Raw genomic sequence first — 22,125 nt, forward strand, 5'->3', positions numbered from 1 at the left:
TGTTCCCTCTACAGGATGGCCTATTTCCTGCTGCCATGCCTACCTCTCCACAGGCTGTTCCCCTGGTCTGAGATGTTCTCCCTCCTTCTTTCCTTCTCTTGGAACCCCTGGCCTTCTTCAATGCTTAGCTTTAATGCCACCTTCTTCAAGGGGCTTTTCCTGATTTCCCCTCTTGTCAGTGGCCCTCTCTCCATCGTTGTGTATTTATTTTGCTTATATTCTGCATTTGCTTATCTGTGAACATATTGTAGTCCTCTCACTAGAATGTAAGCTGATGGCAGGAACTGTCTCATTTTTGTAACTGTGTCTCTAGTGCCTAACACAGTAATAGGAGCATAGCAGTTGTTTAAGAATTGTTGTTATCTCTAACAAGTGATCTTCCAACTTAAATAATGATAATGAAAATTATAATGATCAGCTAGCATTTATCTAGCTCTTATTATGTGCAGGGAACTGTGCTAAGTACTTTACAAATATTGATCCTTATCTTAATGAATGAAATAATTTGATCCTCAGCAACCTGAGATCTCCATGCTGTTATGATCCCTATTTTTACACTTGAGCAAACTGAAGCAAACAGAGGGCAAGTGACTTGCCCAGGGCCACACAGCTAGTAAGTATCTGAGGCTAGATTTGATCTCAGGCCTTCCTGACTCCAGGCCCAGCAGCAGCTGCCAACTGGGAGCTCACTGCCTTCACAGACATTCTACTTTTGCACCCCTTTAATTGCTAGGTTGAGCTGATCTCTACCTCCCTGTGACTCCTTCCCACACTACCTCTGCAGCTGCCTTTTGTAAAGAAGAGAACACATCTAATCTGTCTTTTCAGGTCAATCCTTCAAATATTGGAAAGCAGCAATCATTTTCCCCTTATGTCTCTTATGATACAAGAGCAAGGGTTCTTCAGCTTTTTTTGTGCCAGATCCCTTTGGCAGTTTGAAGCTTATGTGTTTCTTTTCAGATTAATGTTTTTAAATAATGGAAGGGAGTGCTAAATTTCAGTGAGAGGTTAGGGAAGATGAATCTGTATGTATATTTTTTTCCCATGGATGCTCTGACGTCTGTCTCCAGACCTCAGGTTGAGAACTCTTATGCAGAGTTTTATTCACTGCTCTTATTTATCTCCACTCAAAAAAACAATACAGACCTCTCTGACAGGCTCTTGTGTAGTGACAGATCAGCTTAGTGACACTTTAGTCACTTCATTCTAAATGAAAATTAGTGACTTTGCTGCTTAAAGAAATTCACTTAATATTTTTGTCCTTATAACCTGTGTGCTTCCTAGAAAGGGCAGTTTTTGTAGTTTGGCAGTGCAGGATGAAGTTGCCATGTGCTTTTGAGAAGAGGGAGTCACTGTTGTAAATTACTGCTAACTTTGATCAGTTAATAAGAATTTATTGAGCCCTCAGATTAGCCCATGAGTTATTGTATTCGGGTGTCTTCTCCATTTCTTTTCCTGTGGCCATTTTTGTGTTTCACCACCACCACATAATAGAACAGGGGCAGGAAAAGGACACCTTCATTAGCAGTTTTGGTTACTTGTAGGTAGGCCTGGTAAAGCGTTTAGTAGAGGTGGACTGAAGTAAAGGTATTTTAGCTCATTTCCTTTGTGACCATAGATAATTAAGAATTCCACAGCATCTGATGAATGATTAGAAATGAGGGCATTAGGAACTGGAGGGGGAATAAAGTAGCCCTGAATCAAAATGGGCAGGGGTTTTTTGTGTTGCTCCAAAATAGATAAATTCCTTTTTCATTTTTGTACTTTAGTTCTGGAATGTTGTCTTTTTATTTATATGACCCTTTAGAAATTTGACTTGAAATACATAAATAACAGAATCATTGGAATGGAATGGAATAATGGAATGATTTGTCCCTCCAGTTAGCTGTTTACTTGGGCTTGGGGTGTTTTACCACAGGGTCCATTAGATTTCCTGCTACTCTAAGCTACTGTAATTATTCTGGGAATGGAACTAGACATTTAAGCCCTTGCTAAGACCTAAAGATATTTTCCTCTAGACCTTTAGGTTAATGGCCCCACATGGGAGTTTATTACAACAGAGGTAATTAGGGACAGAGGACATATGTTGGTGTATGATGGCAGGAAGAATACTGTACTTGAATCAGAGGGCTGGGGTTCTATTCTTTTCCAGCTCTTCTACTTAACTACCCATATGATCTATGGGGCACCAGTTTCCTAATCTGTAAAAGAGGAGATTGAACTAGAGGACCTCTAAGATCTCTTCCAGTTCTAAATCTGTGCTTCTATTAATCTAAAGGAAATGTAAAATTGGTCCCAGCCATTGCATTGTTCTTACTTCTTTCCTAAGCCTCTGGTAACTAATGGAGAACTGGACAGCTGTAATGGCAGAATCCCCTAACGTGAAGAAGACAGATTGGTTAGCCAGGCGCTGTTGCTAAAAAAGAAGAGTGATGCTTATATCTAGTTTAGTAACATTGCTGTTCTTAGCATGGACTGGAAAAAAACAAAAGAAATATATGCAGTGTTGACCAAACCTTGTTTCTTGGCTATGGATTGAATCCCCAAGTTGTTTCACTCAGCTTGGTTTTGAAAATACATTCTCCCCTCCTCCCTTTCAAAATTAAAGTATGTATGTGGTTACAGGGAGCCTGGACTACCATGACTCACCCCATAAATCCTTAGACTTTGCAGCTAAAACCATTTCCTGTGTATGGTGATTCTAACATTTCTGCAAATGTGATCACTCTGAGCCCATATCACTAGTTACTGAATGTCTCATCCTCCCAAGCTAATTGAAAAATGCTAATGAAAAATATTTTGTCACCTTAATGGCAGATTACATTATAGGGTTATTGCTCAAACAGAATACTTCAATAAAAAGTGAAATTCTCTGTTTCTAGAGAAAGACCAACTAGTACTAAGTATGTTCATCCTGGGGTCTGTGATGTTCAGGTTGTAATTATTGAACACTCTAGTCCCTGGCAGGTTTCCATTTTGACTATGTGCAAGATGGTTAGATAAGGATCTAAAGAGTTTGGACTACTCTGCTCTTGGGATCATGTATTCAGAGTTGAAAAAGGATCTTTGGAGGTCACCTAGTTCAACCTCTTATTTTATAGATAAGAAATTGAGGCCCAGAGAAGAAGTACTTACCCAGAGTCTCACAGAACTGGGGTTTGATCCTAGGGCCCCCCACTCTAAGTCCAACACTATTTCCACTATACCATGCTGCCTCATTAGATAGAGAATCATCATGAATTGTAATTACACTAAACTTATCTCTTAGATACCATACCACTGGGCATGTTTTACATCAAACAAAAAATGCTTGTGAAAATATTTAGTAACTATGAAGGGTTCTCTCTGTTATGTGAAGTATCATGTGAACTGTCGTGTTGTTTTTCTGCTGGGGATCAGCTGATAGCTTCCTGTTACATATTAACTTTAAGCAAGAAGATTCTACCCCCAACCTTGAATATTGTAGCTGTATCTGGAGGTGATGAAAATAATTTCTCTGGATCCAGATACCTCACAGAGCTTTACTTCCTTGCTTTCAGCTAGTCAGCAAGCTTTATTAAGCACTACTCTGTGCTGGGTACTGTGCTAATCAGCAGTAGGTGATTTTCCTAGTTGCCCAACCTTTTGCTGCTCTTACAGTAACTTTCTGAGGTTTTGCAACTTATGCTTCTTTACTGTGACACTTGTGGTTGAAGATGACACAGTTTTACTGAAAGTAATTTTATTAGGATTCCCATTAGATTGCCTTCTCACTGTCACAGAGCTGAACTTATTCCCTGGGAGATAGCCTTACTTTTTCCTTTCTTCCTGTCCTTTCAAACATCATTGTGTAGCAGAATAGATGGTAGAAATTGGAAGTGTGCCATCTCTTAAAATGAGGGTTCTTAGCCTTTTTTGTGTGTCAGGAATCCTTTTGGTCCAGAGAAACCTACGGACTTCTTTTCAGATAAAAATTTTAAATACATAAAGCAGAATATACAGGATTACAAAGGAAACTAGTTATTGAAGTACAGTTATCAAAATATTTATTTAAAAATAAGCTAATGGATCCCAGTTCTAAGACCCCTTGTCTCAGAGCACACATTGAAAGACAGAACTGACACTATATGAATGAAATCGCCAATGGACAATAGACTTAATCTGTGATATTGAGGTGGTTACTTGTGTGGTCTGTGCTTCAGGCTTCTTGCTTATAAGAAAGTATGTCACATTTCAGATATTTGAAACTGGATGTCCTTTAGATGTTTTAAACTCAGTGTGTTCAAAGCAGAACTCATTATCTTTCCCCCTAAACCTTCCCTACCTTCCCTATTACTATAGAGGGCAACATCCCCTCAGTCCCTCAGGCTCACATCCTAGGAGTCATCTGGATTCCTCGCTGTCTCTTTTCCCCATATCCCAGCTGTTGCCAAGTCCTGTTGTTTTCACCTTTGTAATATCTCTCCAATCCAACCCCTTCTCTCCTCTGACACTGCCACCACTCTAGTACAAGCTCTCGTCACCTTGTGTCTGGATTACTGCAGTAGCCTGCTTGGTGACTCTTCCTGCGTCAGGTTTCTCCACACTCCAGTCCATCCTCCATTCAACTACTCAAGTGATTTTCCTAAAATGCAGGTCCAGTGCTGTCATTCCCCCTTTCCCCCCAATAAACTCCAGTGGTTCCTGTGGCCTCCTGGAGCAAATACAGAATGTTTTGTTTGGCATTCAAAGCCCTTCATAAGCTAGCTCCTTCCTACCTTTCTAGTGTTCTTACACCTTACTCCCAGATTCATACTCTTCCATCAGGTGACACTGGCCTCCTAGCTTTTCCACAAACAAGATACTCCCATCTCTCTCTTCTGGGCAGTCTCTGTGGCTGGCATGCTCTTCCTCTTCTGCTCTGACTACTGACTGCCCTGGCTTCATTTAATTTCCAACTAAAAATCCCATTTTCTGTAGGAAACTTTCCCCAACTCCTCTTAATTCTAGTCCCTTCTCTCTGTTAATTATTTCATATTTATCCTCTATATATTTGTTTGCATGCTGTCTCCCTTATTAGATGGTAGGCTCCTTGAGAGCAGGGATTGTCCTTTGGCTCTTTTTTTATCCCCAGTATTTAGCACAGTGCCTGGCATATAGTAAAATCTTAATAAATGTTTATTGATTGATTGACATTGGAGGCTTTACTGCTTTTCAGGGGAATTAGGATTATCTGACCCTTATGGTGCTTTGCAAACCTGAACTAGGTTGCCAGTAAGATAAGACACCTATTAGGAATTACATTATTTTTATCTTTTTTTTGTAAAGCAAAAGACCAACTGGTCACTACTTTGGCTATATGCCGTGATGTGATTAAGACTTAGAAAACATATAATGCTCTGTTCGCTAATTCTGGATTGTAATTAATATAAACTAATCTCTTGGATACCATACCAGTTCCTCCAAATCATAAAGTTTTCTCTTTCAGCCTTCTCAAGAAGAGGGTTAGAGGTGAGTCATTTCTGGCTAGTCTTTGAGCAAGTCTAGCATTCCATGATCATCCAGGTCACCATCTCCCTGCATTTCTCAACTATTGACATTCTGATGTGTAGGTGGCAACACTCTTGGGCCTGGTTGCCCATACTTTGTTTTGCCACATGAGTCACTATCATCTGTTTCCATTCTTCTGCTTGCAGAATCCAATCTAAAATTAATAGTGTCATATAATTACAGATTATATTACCTTGCTAACTGGTATCTGTTGACAATGTATTTCAGTTTATTTATTCTATTAGAATGTGAGCTCCTTTAGGGCAGAGACTGTCTTTTGCTGCTTTTTGTATCTGCAGCACTTAGCATGGTGTCTAGTATATAATAGGTGCTTAAATGTTAGTGATTGATTGGTTACATTGGTAAGGTGGCATTTTATTCTAACAGAAGTGAACAAAGGATGTAATGATTTCTGGAATAGGATCAGACTTCACTCATTATCAGAGCTCTCTGTGTAGGACTCTGTGAAACATGCATATGTGGGTGTGTACAGAATTCTATATGAGCTGACATTCTATGACTTTTTTTTCCTGTAAATCTTCTCTCATCTCTTATGGGGAAACAGCTTCTTAGAGTACTTGGACAACTACTTGACTCTTTGGAAAGTGAGACTTTTAAACTTAAAATCAAGTTCAGAGTAGATTTTAAGACTTCTCTAAAACTTCAAGAAGTATACTTCATTGTTCTCTCTCTCCCTCCCTCCCTTCCCCTCTCCCTTTCTCTTCCTCTTCCCTTCTCCCCTCCTTCCCTCTCCCTTTCTTCCTCCAATACCAAGGGTAAAGGGTTGTATTTCTATGGGCAAGAGATAAGGTCCCACAGGCTCATCCCAATGGGTACAGCTTTACATGTTGATAAAAGACCTTATCTATTGTTGAGACAGTTATTTGCCCTAGGAAGCAACATAATAGTTGTGTCATAGCCTGTAGATCAAGATGTCTAACTAGGTAGATCCATGTCTGCATCATGTCATAGTAACTGGGAATCATTTCTCAGAGTAACTGGGAGCCCTTTATCATGTAATTACTGAGAAAGCTAGTTAGTCCCCACCCTGTCAATTCTGAGAATCCTGTGAGTATGGCATAAACAGATCTCTTCCCACTTAAATCTCCTAGAAGCATGAACCAACTCCACATCTTGGTCCCCAAGAAGAGGCCATCAAGGCTGCAGCTAGGAAATGCAGGAGTATGTAGTGTTATCAGAGGAAGTCAGAACCTGCTTGGTGAGATCATGGTGGGCACAAATTTGTCTTTGTACCTGGGCAGGAAGACACTGTGGACTTGGAGCCTTTCTATTATCCTTTTCAGCATCCTAGAATCTTAAAACTGGAAAGGGCTTTGGGAATCTAGTCCAACCCTGCTATTTTAGAAATGGGGATGATGAATCAGTAGCAGAGCTAGGGTTTGTACTCATGATTTTCTGCTATTCTGTTGGTGCTCTTCCAATCCATTCCACCAATCAGTGCAACTCTTGTGATCTCTTCTATGACTACAGGTAGATTGGTATTAATAAAATACAGATGAAAGTTTTCTTGATCTAATTAAAAAAAATAAAAAACACGAAACTGTACTGCTACACTGGACCTTTAGCAGACTCCGATTCTATGGGGTGGGGCTAGCACTAGCTTTCAATGTCACTTTGTTTTTTCCTTCAGAAAATTACGTGGTGTACATTTCGCACTTAAGACTACCTCCCTTTCAGTGCCTTCTCTGGCAATCAGGCCACCTGCATTTGGGTCCTTGCTACATTTGGTAAATTGGTGGAGTCTGGTCAGCAAGAGTTATGGAAGGGCATAGGAATTTTATTGGCCCCAGGCGGATTCTTCCTTATTAGCCATAAGAAATTGGACCCTTATTTATCTGAGTAAAGGCACAGACTACAAATGTGAGGGAGGATTTTATTTTTAGTATCTCTTCTCCAAAATCAGCTTCTCTTTGGTAGGTGGTAGTTAGACTTCAGAAGCTTAACTGAGGAAGTAATTTTTATTTTGTTTTATTTTAGAGCAAAGAAACCTTGCATCAGAGATTTTTCACCATCACACAGCTGGTTGTTGTTAGGTACTCCATTTCTGCTTAACAGAAGAGTCTGCATTTGTGAAGCATGATGTTTTATACAGTTGTAATGTACAACTCCCATGTTTGACTTTCTTCCCTTTCCCACACTTTTCCCCTCCCTCCCCCACTCTTCTGGACCCTGTATTTCCCCACAGGCATTGTGGATGTCCGTCCATTGATGGCTGTACTGCCGATTCCTCCACTGTGGAGCACCCAGCGATGAGCCAAGTCCACCCTCGGCTGGGGCCACTCATCAGCGTAAGGTTGTCCTGGTGGTTGTCTTCCTATTGTCCAGACATCCCCTTGTGTGTAGCTGAAACTTGCCCTAAGTTCCTGGTAGCTTCCTAGCCCCTTTTGATGTGTTGCTGCTTAGTTATTCTATTGTCTTGGCTTGAAAATGAACTTTTCAGCAATCTTGAGTCAAAGCAAAGCTTTTTGACTAAAACCGTATTTCCTCCCCACCTACCGACTTTCCTCCCTTGTGCTGTAGTTGGCTTTTAGTTGCACAGGATGCTGCTGGCTTAGAGATTGCTCAGTTTCACAAGCTCACTTTGAAAGCACCTTTCTGTGAATTACCAGTCATACTTGACATAAAAGTTGTTTTTTTTTTTTTAAAGCAATTGGGGTTAAGTAACTTGCTCAAGGTTACACAGCCAGGTGTTTCTGGGTGGCTGCTAAGTGTCTGAGCCTGGATTCAATCCCAGGTCATCCCGACTCTGGGGCCAGTGCTCTTACTGTGCTACCTGGCCTCCCCTGACATAAAAGTTTTAAAAGGAAATTTCTTAGTTTCAAAGAAGGAGCTTCCTTGAAACCCTAGTGTTAGGATGGGGAACTGGTTCTTTGGAGGCTTTTTTTCACATCAGGTAGCCAAGAAGCCAAATGTGTGTCTCTCATCAAATACTCTAGGTGTTCAAAGCTGTGGCTTTAGTGCCAAGGCAAAATGGAGAAAGTCCTTCCTCGTTAGGCTAGACCTCACAGCTGTGGTCGGTGCATCCTTCTCAAAAAGAAGTCCTAAGCAAATGGAGTGATTCCACCCCACCCCACCTCACCCCACCCCATAGTTGTATTGGTGTTGGTAGAGAGAATTCAAAGTCCCATGGCCCAAAGCTTGCATCTCCTAGTGGGAATTTACATGTTAAAACCCACCATATTCTCCAGCTTTGATGCTTATATGTTTTGGCTGGATCCTGCTTAACCCAGAACTGAAGTACAGGGGCAATTATGTTCTTTACTTGCAGTGGGGGTTTTAACTTCATCTTTCTCTCCCCTTTCCAATGTGTACTATACTAGGAAACTAATTCTGGAGAGTTTTTCTCCATAGTAAAAGGCAAAAGGAAACTTAAGGCAAAAGGAAACTTGACCCAAAGGCAGGTGTGTGCATTTATTTCTAATTTTTAAAAAGCATGATTATAATAAACAAGATGATGCCAAATGTGACATAATTAAATCTTATTCTGCACTATGAAGCTTAGGTGATTTTTCCATGTGCATATGTTTTTAACTCTCCAAAGCCATCAGAAACCCACAGAATAAGAGCTAATGACAGACATCACAGGTGGGTGACACCTCATTTGAGAAAGCAAGAGTTATAAGGTAAAAGACCAAGTGCCTCCTTGATGTTGAAAAGCACCTCTGGGCACCTGTTTGGGGCTATGGTTTAGTTTTCTCCCTCTCTGAAGATAGAAATAAGATGCTAAGAATTTCCAGTGTCTGGTGTTTAGAAGAGATCTGATGGGAATTGTAAGTGAAAAAGTTGGCCATGCAGCAGTGGTGTTGGATAAAGGTCTCTGGTTCATAGTAAGGATCCAACTCAAACTTATGTGATGACTGTGTCCTTTGGATAGAGGGGATACAAAGAGGAGAAATACCCCAGTCCTTGCTTATTTTCTAATTAGAGATATGGCATGGACATAAGGGAGACTTTTATAGAGCCAGAGAGATCCAGGCAAATTTCATAAAAGAATGATTGCTTTCACGTTGGGGTTGGGGTGGAAATCAGTGCGGAAGGCTTCATGGAAAAGTTAGCACTTGAGCAAAGCCTTGAAGGAAGAAGATTTCAGCAAGTGGGAGGGGAGAGTGCAGGCCATGGATGGAGGACTGCTTGTGTGAATTCCAAGAGTCTGGAAATAGGAGGAGGAGAGTGGTCATAGCTAGCAGTCTAGTTAGTTTGGAACGTAACCTTCATAAAGAGAAGTGTGGGAAGAGTTGAAAAGACAGGAGGGAGACATTGTGGAGAGGCTTAAATTCTACCCTGTTGGCAATAGTGAAGCACAGACAAGACTGGACATTAAGTAGAGGATTCCAGTAGGTGTATGACAACCAGATTAGGTGACGGGGAGAAGATGGGGTCTGGAAGATCTGTTAGGCTTTGCAATAGTGCAGGGGAGAGGTCATGAAGGCCCGGAGTGGGGATGGGGGAGGGGGAGCAGAGAGAGAACCAGATGCCTGAGAGATTGTGGAGGTAAAGGTTACTTGAGTAGCTATAGAAACAGGAGCCTGATTAGGTCTCATGTTCAGAGTTCTGAAGTGAGCTTCTGAACCAACCAGCAGAACACAAGTGTCTTAAGCCAAGAGAATATTAATATAAAAATTTAGTGTACTTTGCTGATGAAGTTGAAGAAAAAGTGATAGGTAGTTTTCATCATTTATACTGCTCCCAGTGCTGTTTTAAGTGATTTGGTGCTCCTAGAGGTCCCACAGTCAGTTAAATTATCTAAACAACCATAAGCATTGTGACTTTTTAACCTTTCAGTTGTTTCTGTGGTTGCACAGGCCTCACCAAATGTTCAGATTTGAGTATCTGATCACATACTCATAGGAAACATTCTTACCAGATTCAAAGGGGCTTCTTTCCAGTGGACCTCAACCTATGCAGATAGGGGAGAACCTTAACCTTGAACAAGCCTTGGGGCCTTTGTTACAGGGAGTCTTGTCTCCATGGTGGGGTATTGCTCTGTGGACAAATTTAACATTTAATCAATGAGTTTAGCATAACAGCAGAAATCTTTTTAGTGTGGTGCAAATCAGGGAACAGCATTTGACCACAGAAGGTCAAGGTGGCAATAAAGATCAGTCATCAAGATGGTCCCTGTACTTTTACTTGGTCCTAGAATTTAGACCTGGAAAGGACCTTAGACATCATCGAGGCCAGCGCCACCTGAGAAAAAGTCTTCTTGATTCCTTTTGTTTGTACATGTCCTTTCAAAAGACACCCTTTTCCCTACCCATTCCACAGTGAGCCTTCCGTTTAAGACAAGACCAGTTAAGCAAAACCAAGGGCCATGGCCACTGTAGCTGACATCAGGTGCATTATTCCACCGCCATAGTCCCCCACCTCACCACAGAAAGGAAGAAGTTGAATTTCCTCTATGCTTTGTTGTTATAATTGTTCATTTTTATTTTATTGTTATTTTAATTAGCATTGCTGTTTTTCTGACTTTGCTTACTTTGCCCTGTTAACAACTCATATTAGTCTTTTTAGGTTTCTCCAAATTCCTCATTCAAAAGGTGCAATAATAGTTCATTGCATTCATGTACCATGATTTGTTTAACCATTCCCCAGTTGAAAGTATTCATTTTGTTTGTCTCTTTGCTATCACAAAAAATACTGCTATGAATATTTTGCTACATATGAGACTTTCCTTTTTATTCTTAACCTTCTTTGGGTAAGTGTCTAGCATTAGAGTCTGTGGGTCAGAGCATATGGATGTGATAGTCATTTTAAAAGCATAGTTCTAAATTGTTTTCCAGATCGTTTTGTAGATCAAAAATAGCACATTAGTGTGCCTGTCTTCCCATAGCCTCTCCAACATTGACTATTTCCATCTTTTGTTATTCTTGCTAATTTGCTAGTGTAATTTACAGGCAAAAATCTCAGTTGTCCTAATTTGCATTCTTATTAATTACTTGATGCAGTTTGCAGTTTTTATGTGGTTATTAATAGTTTCCAGATCTTTTAAGAGCTATTTATTCATATCCATTGACCAGTTATTTATTGGGACTAGTAGCCCAAAGTTTTATATATTTTAATTCCCTCTTTATTTTGACCATTATCAGAGTGATTTGATACAGCGCTTTTTGCTTTTGCATCAGCTATTGGCCCTTATATTCTCCCTTCCCCCCACCTCAATTTGATTTTCTCTTGATACAAAGGAAAACACTTAGGCAACGCTAACAACATAAGAGCCCCTGTCTAATATCATATACCACCTGTCCTATCTGTAGTACCTGACCTTTTTAAAAAGAGGAGGGAGGAAGGTATATTTAGTTCACTGGGACTGAGATTTACTTCCCTCATTTTATAGACAAGGAGATGGAGAACTAGCCATAGGAAGAGCCTTGTCCATAGACAAGTAATAAGGAGAAAAACCAGGGTTCCAACATACTTTTAAAATTCCATATTCTTTGCTTTTCATTTTAACTTTTTGTGTCTATTATTAACTGATAATATGGTTTTTATAGGCCTCTGTCACTTAGACTTTCTCTGGGAATCTGTTGAAATAGGTCTCCCATCAAACCATTGCTAACTGAGAATGTCTCCAGCCTTGACCCCTGGCTCTTCTGTTGCTTTCTTATTTAACTGTGGACAGGTAATTTCATATTTCTTGGTCTATATTTTTTTAAAGGAAGAGGAAAAATGGCTTTCCTTGCTTATTACTTTCCAGAATTTTTGAGGAGGGGACACATGTGGTGTGCATTTCATTTTTGTGTAGAAGGAGACCATTCTGGTGGCAGGTGGGGACATAGTGAACTGATTGTTAATAAGTTGTCCCCAGCAGCTTTAATACCTCTTTAGATGTCGTCAGAGCTCACAGGACAGTACTTTGAGGAGGAATTTCTGCAAAATTCTTCATTTATTTCTTCTGTCTTAACTCAGGGTATTCCCAGACCATGTACAAGATGCAGTTATGCACAGAAATGCCAAGAAAAAAAATAACACTTTACTGATCCATTTTGTAGAGCTATTCTTGACTTTTCCAACTGTTCTTCCCATGCTCATCAGCACCAGAAAAAGGAATGCATACATGACTACATTAGTATTTTCAAATGACCAGAAAGGTTTCCACTTGCTGTCCACATTTGAAACCATTCCCAACTGCTCAAATTGGATGATCCCTTTTTTGGAATTATGCTAAGAAAGGAACTAAAATATTCATGGCCTTTGACCCAGATATCCCACTCTACACAGATACTCTAAGGAGGTCGAAGATGTAAAAGTCCCATAATCACCAAAATATTTATGACATTAATTTTGTAGTAGTAAAAAACTGAAAACAAATTTAGGTGCCCACTCATTGAGGAATGGTCAAACAAATGATAGTGTGTAAATGTAATGGAATATTACTATGTAGTAAGAAGTAATACTGCAGGAGAAACATGAAAAGACATAGAAACTTGCAAAGTGAAGTTGGTGGAACTGGGAAAATAGTATACATAATGACTAAAACAGTGCAAAGAGACAAAAACTGAACACTGTAGTTACAGTGTTCAAACTTGCCCCGGAAGAAGAGATAATGGATTGTACTGCCCTCTCTTTGGGAATTTGGAATGCTACATTAACGTTGTACTTGGTTGATGTATTCTTTAGATTTGCCAAACTGCGCTTTTTTTCTTGTCATTTTTCTTTGTTATTAGTGATGCATGGAGTATGGGAGATAAATGGAGGGATACATTGAGAAATAAAGGTGATATTAAAAAAATTAGATGGATTCTTTCAACTTAAAGTAATGTGATGTCTTTCAGGTGGCTTCCAGCCCTTTTTCTTTTCTCCCCCTTCCATCTGGAATTGCCTTCCTTCTATCCTAACTCATCTATAAAGACCCGATTCAAGTTCTGCTTTGATAAAGACCACAATTGACACTGCTTCCAGCTTAGCCCTTAATTATTTTCACATTGTTTCTCTGGTGTTTTCTCTCTTAGGTTAGATTCTCAGCCTCTTTGGGGCAGAAACCACATGGTATATTAGTTACTAAATATTTGTTAAGTACCTCCAATGTTCCAGGTACTGTGCTATACACTGGGGATACAAATATAAAACAAGAAAGACAAAACCTGTCCCTAACTAAGGAGCTTACAATCCAGTGGAGGAAGACAACACTCAAAAGGAAGCTGAAGGGGGGGGTGGGGAGGGGAGAGGAGAAAGTGAGGTCATTCAGAGGGGTCTCCAAATAGTACAGCCAGGTGAGAGAAGAGGAGACCCTTAGCCTGAGCTGAGCTCTCCCTAAATGGAGGTTTGATATACATGGCCCTGCCCTCCAATTAGAGAGGTGGAGGCAGGTAGTGTTAGAGTAGAGTACAGAAGCTGATGAAATAGTTATTCCAATAATGAGCTTCCTGGGCCCCTTGTGGACAAGACAGAGAAGTCCCCTCCAAAATTAGTTTTGATCCACCATAGCCCAGTGAGTAATTGCTGATTGATTGCCAGTCTTCCATTAGCTTACTTCTACTAAAGAGAATTGAGTCATTATTGGTAGCTGGAAAACGGGACGGTTGGCTGTGTCAGCCATCTGAGGGCTCTGTTTCTCCTCAGCCCTTGTCTCTTCTGGGTCCTGGGGCCCTTTTTGCTCCTGCTCTTTAGAGGAGCCACTGCCACCGTATTCCATGGCATCTTCACCATTCTCCAGAAGCCTTTGCAGTCTGATTCGTGCCTCCTTCCCTGTGGCCCCCTCCTGATAGGCGAGTTCCTCTTGGAACTCCATTTTGATGAAATACCCAAGCCAGTTGTACTTACTTTTTCCTCCTCTCCCAGTTCTGCTCCTGACTCTCTAGCCTTCTCTCCCTGGAAGATACCTCCGCCCTTCAGGCCCGTCTTTCAGTGGGTGGGTTCCTCTTGGAACCTCCATTTTGAGGAGGGGCTCAAGCCGTCCCGGCTCACTCCTTCCCTGGCTTTGCCATGCTCACCCGGAGATCCTTCGCCCCCCACCCAGGCCTCTGCTCAGCTCCCCTCCATATGTTGTCTTCCCGTATTCGAATGTAAGCTCCACAAGGACATAGACTGTATTTTTTTGTGCACATTTCCATGCCCAGCTGTTAGCGCAGTGCCTGGCACGTAAGAAAGGCATTAATAAAGCTTGCTGATTTGACTTGACTTTTTTCTTCAAACCTCCTTTAACCCTTAAAGTCCTAGTTATAGCTAATCGTTGATATATATATATATATATATATATATATATATATTTAAATCTGGAATGGATTGTAGAAATCATTTAATCCAAGCACTTTGTTTTACCAATGAGGAAACTGAGCTTCTTAGAAGTAAAGTGATTTGCCTAAAGTGACATGGGTCATAAATGACTGAATTGGGATTCAGATTCAGTTCCCCTGACATTGTAATGGAGGAAGACAACATTAAGAAAGGGAGTTGAAGGTGGAGGCACGGGAGCATGGTGCTCAGGCAGGAGAAGTTACCATCCCACATCACCCCATTGGTGGTGACATTTGGAGAATAAAGGATGACTCTTCTTGGTAGGTTCCAGGGGGAACTCAGTGGAGGGAGGGGACAAAGCATCTGAAACATGGTAGCAAAGTACAAAGAATGAAGCAGGACTGGTCTGGGCCCTTCCTTAAAATGCAATCATTAGGGGCGGCTAGGTGGTGCAGTGAGTAGAGTGCTGGCCCAGAGTCCAGAGGACCCAGGATCAGTTCTGGCCTCAGACATTTAACACCCACACAAAAAAACTGGGCAAGTTACCTAACCCCAATTGCTTAAAAAAAAACAAACAACGCAGTCATTAGTGGGAGGAGCTCTAGGAGAGGAAGCAAGGTGGCCTAGTGGAAAGAGCATCAGGTACAGAATCAGGAAGAGCAGAAAGAAACCAGTCACATAAAGCCCCAGACAGTGATCAGCTATGTGATTCTGGGCAAGGCACATCCCCTTTCTCAGTCAAAGCATAACAGTAATTATGAATCATAATAGAATAAAATAATAACATGATTTTAATAGAGTAATAATAATGACTGTCTTTGTCATTTAGAGAAGCATGTCCATCTTGCCTTTCAAAGATCTGGCCCCTCCAATATTTGCTCAGGCCATCTCAGGGTCAACCAGACTTTGCTTCTCCCGTATACAAATAGCTTGTCATAGATTTTCTAGGCTAATCTCAAAGTTCAGAGTATTTTGGCAAAGTAGATTAAAAATTTTGTTCATGTTTTTGCCCATTACCTTTGTTTCTATGCAGTTCCCAGGAAGTTTAAGTGACTTTTAATGTCAAAAGATGTAATAAATCATTAGTGATAATAATAACTGCTAACATTTACATAATGCTTACCATGTGCCAGGCACTGTGCCAGGTGCTTTACAATTATACCATTTGATTCTCACAGCAATCCTGGAAGTTTGGTGCTACTGTCATCCCCATTTTACAAATCAGGCAAACAGGTTAAGTGACTTGCCCAGGGTCATATAGCCAGTAAACAGCTAACGCTAGATTTGAACTCAGTCTTCCTAACTGTAGGCCTGCTGCCTCAGAATGGGGATAGTAATAACATTTACTTCTCAGGGTTATTGTGAGGATCCAGTGAGATAGCATTTACAGAATGCCTTATACTAGGTATTATCATTAACTTCCTCTTCTGCACTTGCTCAGAAATTTGTCGTTTTGTCAGGCCAAGTGCCTCCTCCCAGCCAGTGTGTGTCGAGGAGGGACTCCAACCTAAGGCTTCTCACTTTCGAGGCCAGCTCTTTAGCTTGTATCTATTGATGCTTACTGCATGGTAGGTGTTTGATAAATATTAGTTGAAAATGACATTTAATTCTTATTTTTTTCTTTTATCAGAACCAGCTATCAGGGCAGGCCAAATCGGTATTTCAGAATAGACTTTTTCAACCATGATGGCCTGCCTGTAGGATAAATTACCATCCTATATGTTCCTGCTCAGTAATATAATGCTCAGACCTGAATAAGAATCCCCTTCACCTAAGGTGAAGGTCCTTTTTTTCACCTTAGGAATCCAGAACAATTCTACTAGATGTTTCCGGGTACTTGCTTTACTTCCTCGCATCTTATCATGCCAGTTGTCTGCAAGCTCACTTTCTCCCTATAGAGCCACAGAATGCCAGCATGTCAGGCCGGGCAGCGGAGGGGCTGCTCTGGGGTGACTGCTGCGGACGGCCCTATCTCAGTGGTCTGTGAGGTCTGTGATCCCTGTGATCCCGAATCTCTCTGCAGTCACTCCACTTATTTAACCAGCGTTTATCTTTGTTACACATAGGCATGCTCTGCTCAAGGCAAGCTGGGAGATTTGATAGACTATACTGAAAAATAAGGGCCTCCCTGGGGTTTTTGTGAAGCTCAGATAGGCTAATGATCATCGAGTGCTTAGCTAAGCACCTGGCACATAGTAGGTGCTATAGCAATGCTGTTGTTATTATTGTGAATCCAGGTAGATGGGGACAGAGGCTTTGGTCCAAATCTAACCTGCACCTAAGGCTTAGGAGGTAGATGGAAAGCCGGAGTGCATCTCAGAGACCATCTAGCTCACTCTTCATTTTACAGATGAGACTTACCCAGGAGCTTTGCTCGAGGTCACACCAGTCAAACGAATCAGAGATTGGATGTGAAGCTAGCTCATGCTTTTTCCTTGTGCCACATGGCCTGTGCTAGAGTGGGGACAGTGTGGTATAAAGACTGATAGAATGAACTGATAGGACAGATAGAATGAAAAGAGCCCCAGATTTGTAGTTAGAGAACTTGTGTTCAGACCCTCATTTTACTCTATATCATCCATCCATCCAGTCAGTAGCAAATCACTTCCTCTTCCTGGGCTCCGTTTTTGTCATTGGTAAAAAATAAATTGTCAGAGTTAGGATGTGGTGGATGAGTGCTCATGGTGTCCGTGAATTAACTACTCTTTAGTGTTCCTTCTAGCTCAAAATCAAGAAGAGAAGAAAGTGAAATATACAAAACCTTCCGAGATTCTAACATGGAATACTGGGTAAATGATTCTTCTTACAGTAATCTTGAAGTCAGAAGAAAGAGAAGCAATTATTGGGAGAAGAGAAAAGTTGGTGTTTGAATCGGAATTGCCCGTGGGACATCCGGGTACTGATGGTTGTGGGCCTTTGGGGACTAGAGAGATGTTAGGATTAGAGCTTCACCGTCTGCACTGAGGAGGTAGTTAAAAGTGATGAGAATTAGTAAGATCACCAAGTGATAGAGGGCAAGGGGAGAGAAGAGGATCAGCTTGGAAAGAGTTTGAGGCAACATTTATTTTATGGCAACAGGGAACTTGCACAAGAGCCTAAAATGGAGTGATGAGAGAGGCAGGAGAAGTAGCTGAAGTTTTTTTTCTGCATGGGTTACCCTTAATGACAAATTTCCTGATGCCAAATCCTCCCTAGGGACACAGTTGCACAGGGTGTGAAGTCATTTGAGGAAACCTGACTTGCGCCATGATTCTTTTCCTGGAGACTTGCGAGGTGTGATTCCCTATGCCTTGACTTTCTCCTGGATGTTTGTGCCTCTGATCTCTGCCTGGCTCCACACCCATCCTGTTGCTGGCACCTCAGCACACCCACCTTGAACCAGATCTGTCCTTTGCCACAGTACTGAGCCTTAAATATATACATTAAGGTGGGTGTTTTCCCCCAAAAGGGCAAATCTGCACCTTAGGCTTTGCTTCCTTGAGCAGGAGTAACTGATGACTAAGTCAACCCCAGTCAATCTGGTCTGTGGGAAACCATGCAGAATTTTTGTTCTAGTGTTCAGGCCCATCGTGCTATTTGTCTTTAGTCTTGGCTTGTTGGCCTATACCTGTGATACATTTAAACTGCTAATGATCCTTCATCTGTTTGCTACCATTTGGGACCATGCCTGATTTATCAAGAAAGATACTTTTAGCTTCTTTTGTGAAGAATTTCAGATTCTGAAGGTTTTGCTGAGGGGCTTGCTCATAGTCCACATTGCCTTGGGAGGTTCTCAGGTTCAAATCTTGCCAAGATTTGAAAGGGAGGGAGGGATACACTTTCCCGGAAACAGATGAGAGATAAGCTGTTTTTAGCTGAGCTACTGAATCTTTAACCCTGTCTTCCTCCTCTGTTCCCTTTTCCCCATGGGCTTAGCTAGGAGATAGCCTAAGGTAGGAGGCAGCATCTGGGCAGAACATCTTGGATGCTGGATTTCCTGAGAGCATCACATGTAGTAGAAAGAACATGGGACAGGAAATTAGGAGACCTGAGTGTGAATCTTGTCGCTGCTCCTGGTTTTTGCCATATGATGCTGGTTCACAGTTTTCTTCTCTGTAGCTCACATTTATGTAGTATTTTGTGGTTTACAAAGTGCTTTACACAAATGAGATCATTTAAATTTTAAAATAACCTTAGGAAGAAGCATGGAGCAACATTATTATGCCTATTTTGCAAATAAGGCAACTGAGGCAAAGTTGACTCGACTATTAAATGGAAGGAGAGGATTATATGCTCAAGTCCCTCCCTTTTGGTTCCTGTGTTTTTATGCTTAAACCATCATCTGTGCAATGAGTAAGAGAAGAGGGCTTTCACTGAGAACTGAGCTGAAGTCACCAGCTCCTCTACCTTGGCCTTCAGTTCAGCAGATCTTTATGAAGTACCCTGAAGGGAGACAGTTACAAAGGGACTTAAATAATCTGATCCCTGGCCTTCAGGAAGTTTATAGAGTGGGGGGTAGGCTGGAGATATTTGCCTGCATTTCGTTACTTCCAGGGCAGCAGAGCAGTGCAACTCACCAGCTTCAAAAAGATTTTTTGTTCTAGTTAGAACAGAGTTGTTGACCAAAAACTCATGTACTGATGGAGAAAAAAGGAACCAATGATAGAGAATGTCTTAGAAGCTAGAGGGTTGATCATTTTTGCCATCAATTAGTCCACAAGCATTTTAATAAGGGCTGTTCTATGAATAAGACACTCCATCTTTCTCCTCTGGGCAACCTCTCTGGCTGTCCCCTATGCCGGAATTCTCTTCCTGTTCACTACTGAACTCCCAGGATTCCGTCAAGTCCCAACTAAAATCCCGCCTTCTACAGGAAGCCTTCCCCAAGCCTTCTTAATTCCATGCCTTCTCTCTGTTAATTAGGTGAGAAATATACTTAGTCTAGGAATAAACCATACTCGTTGGAAAGCCAGGAAGGTTTTCAATACCTTTATTTTACATTTATTCTTCCTGAATAAATGGGTAGCCTCTTTCAAAAGACTATAGAGATTTAGACAAATGTCTTTTTATGCTGCTAGCCCTACCTGGTCCCTCCCTTCAGAACTGGGATTGGTTCCAGCTCTTCTGGGGTACAGTCTTTCTGACCTGTACACTACATTACTCCTTCATGTGTCCCCTCCTTCCAAACCTGGGCTAACATGGGTTACATGTGGGGATAATGAGGCTTTAATTCTGTTTGGGGTGTGTCAGTCAATGTGCATGAGGCTAGTTAAGCATGCATGTCAATAAAAAGTTGGTGACCATCCCTTGATCCTGGCCAATTTGAGCCAGGTTAGCCTGGGTTTCCTTCAAGAGGAACTTACAGATTTCTTCCAGCTATATGATTGGATAGGCTTGTTCTGCCCTTCCTTCCCTCATCCTGATTTACACCTTCCTGCGTATCCTGTGTAACATCTGTCTTTGCGACATCCATTGTTCCTATAGAATTTGTGGAAACCAAACTATTAGCATTTCTTACAATTATCTCCCTATTTCTCTGGTATATAGCTTGCTTTGTATTTATTTTTTTGCATGTCTCCCCCATGAGAATGTAAATTCCTTGAAGGCAGAGACTATCTTTTGCTTGTTTGTATACCCTTCACTTGGCACAGTGCCTGGCACATAGGCTTAATAAATGTTTATTGATTGATTAAGGGCTTACTCTTTGCTAGGCTTTGTACCAAGTTTAGGAATGCAAAGAAAAGCTGAGACTCAGTCCTGCCCTTCAGGAGCTCATATTTTAAGGGGGGAGGCAGAATGTAGCATCTGGGATAGTAAATGGAAGATCATCTCAGAGGAAAGACACTTAACTGGGGGTGAGGGGTCAGGGGGAAAAAATCAGTAATCAGGCTTTAAGCACTTCCCAGGTGTGGGGTATCTTGTTAGGCACAAGGATACAAAACTCTGCATGAAACAGTCTGAGGTATAGTAGTAGGTGGTAGAGAAAGCTGGGAATACTCCCAAGACCACTGGTAGAACAAAGCCATCTCTGCTTTGGAAATACATGTGAAATGGAAGTTGAGACCATGACCTTAAGTAATCACACATGTAAAGAACTTCCCCTGGAGGTCAAGGGATTCAGTTCTATGGAGGCAGGTAGGAGGTTGGTGCTGGAATAAGGCAAACCCAAGTTTGAATTCAACCTCAAAAACTTGCTAGCAGTGTGACCTTGGACAAGTCACTTAACTTCTGCCTGCCTCAGCTTCCTCAACTGTAAAACAGGGGTAATGATAGTATCTGCCTTCCAGGGTTGTTGTGAGGATCAAATGAGGTAACATTTGTAAAGCACTTAGCACAGTGCCTGGCACACAGTAGGTGCTATATAAATGCAAGCTATTATTATCATTAATTTCAACACACCAGCCTAGCCTCTATTATCCTAAATAGGTCATGAGTTGTAGAAAACAGTCTTGTGGAATCTAATGTTATACTTTGTACAATTAATTCAAAACCTCTCCTGACAGTGTGATAAAAGCTCAGGATTTTTGGAGTAAGAGGGCTTGAATTAGAATCATAGCTCTGCTACTTATTGCCTTTATAACACTGGCCAAACCACATTCCCCTTTCCAGACCTCAGTTTCCTTCTTTGTAAAGTGAGGGGGTTAGACTAGATGATCTTAAGGTCTCTTCCAGCTCTAATAGTTTTGGTGATTGTGATCAGGGTCATGCCCTTCCCCACACTCCTAAACCCATAGTCCTTGTAGTGTCTGGTGCAGGATTGTGGGCTGTGGTGATGGGGGTCAGGGGTGGGAGAGACTATGCTTTGGGAGGGGAAGCTGGCCTGGAACCTTGGCTCTATTATGCTCTCCTCCCTAGTAGGATGCTTGGTGAGGCCTAGACCCACTCAGACACTTGAGTCAGTGTTAGCACTGATCGCTTAGTCCTGGCAGGCACATTCACACTATTCCAGCTGGGCCTTTGCTGGAGTAATTGCCGGCAGGGAGCCTTCAAACCAAACAATTGTTTGCAATGAGAGAGCTTCACTATTCAACCCCTAATGAAATAATCTCCTTCCTGCCCCCATGAAAGCAGCCATTTTTTGTTTCCTCCCTCCCCTTTTGAGAAAGGCCATGTCTCATCAGCCAATTTTCTGCTTATTCATAAATGCCTTAAGCAGAATCTTTGTAGAGGAAGTTGGCTAGAGCCAAAATACCACAGGCTGACCCAGGGACAAGGAGAGTTAAGGGTACATTCCTTTCCTCCCCCATCCATGTGCATGATATTTAAATATGGGAACTCCAATGTATGACTTCTTAGCCGGTAGGTGATATAATCTAAAATCCACAAGAGAAACACCACTAAGCTGGTTTTTAACTTTTGTTTTTTTAGCAGATGCACTGTGTAGGAGACTTACTCAGTATTCAAAATTTATATAACCTTTCATTGGCTCCCTTTTGCCTCTTG

At 41.5% G+C, this 22,125-nt stretch overlaps 1 protein-coding gene across 2 annotated transcripts in view; it reads left to right on the forward strand.

Annotated features, from left to right (window-relative positions):
- The window catches only part of SMAP2 (small ArfGAP2), a 59,486-nt gene that overhangs the window by 2,667 nt on the left and 34,694 nt on the right, over positions 1-22,125 (forward strand). The window lies entirely within an intron of this gene.

This window comes from Petaurus breviceps, unplaced genomic scaffold (assembly GCF_028583685.1).
Source record: "Petaurus breviceps papuanus isolate PSGF00001 unplaced genomic scaffold, PetGlider_PUasm1.0 90760, whole genome shotgun sequence".
Classification (NCBI taxonomy): Eukaryota; Metazoa; Chordata; class Mammalia; order Diprotodontia; family Petauridae; genus Petaurus; species Petaurus breviceps.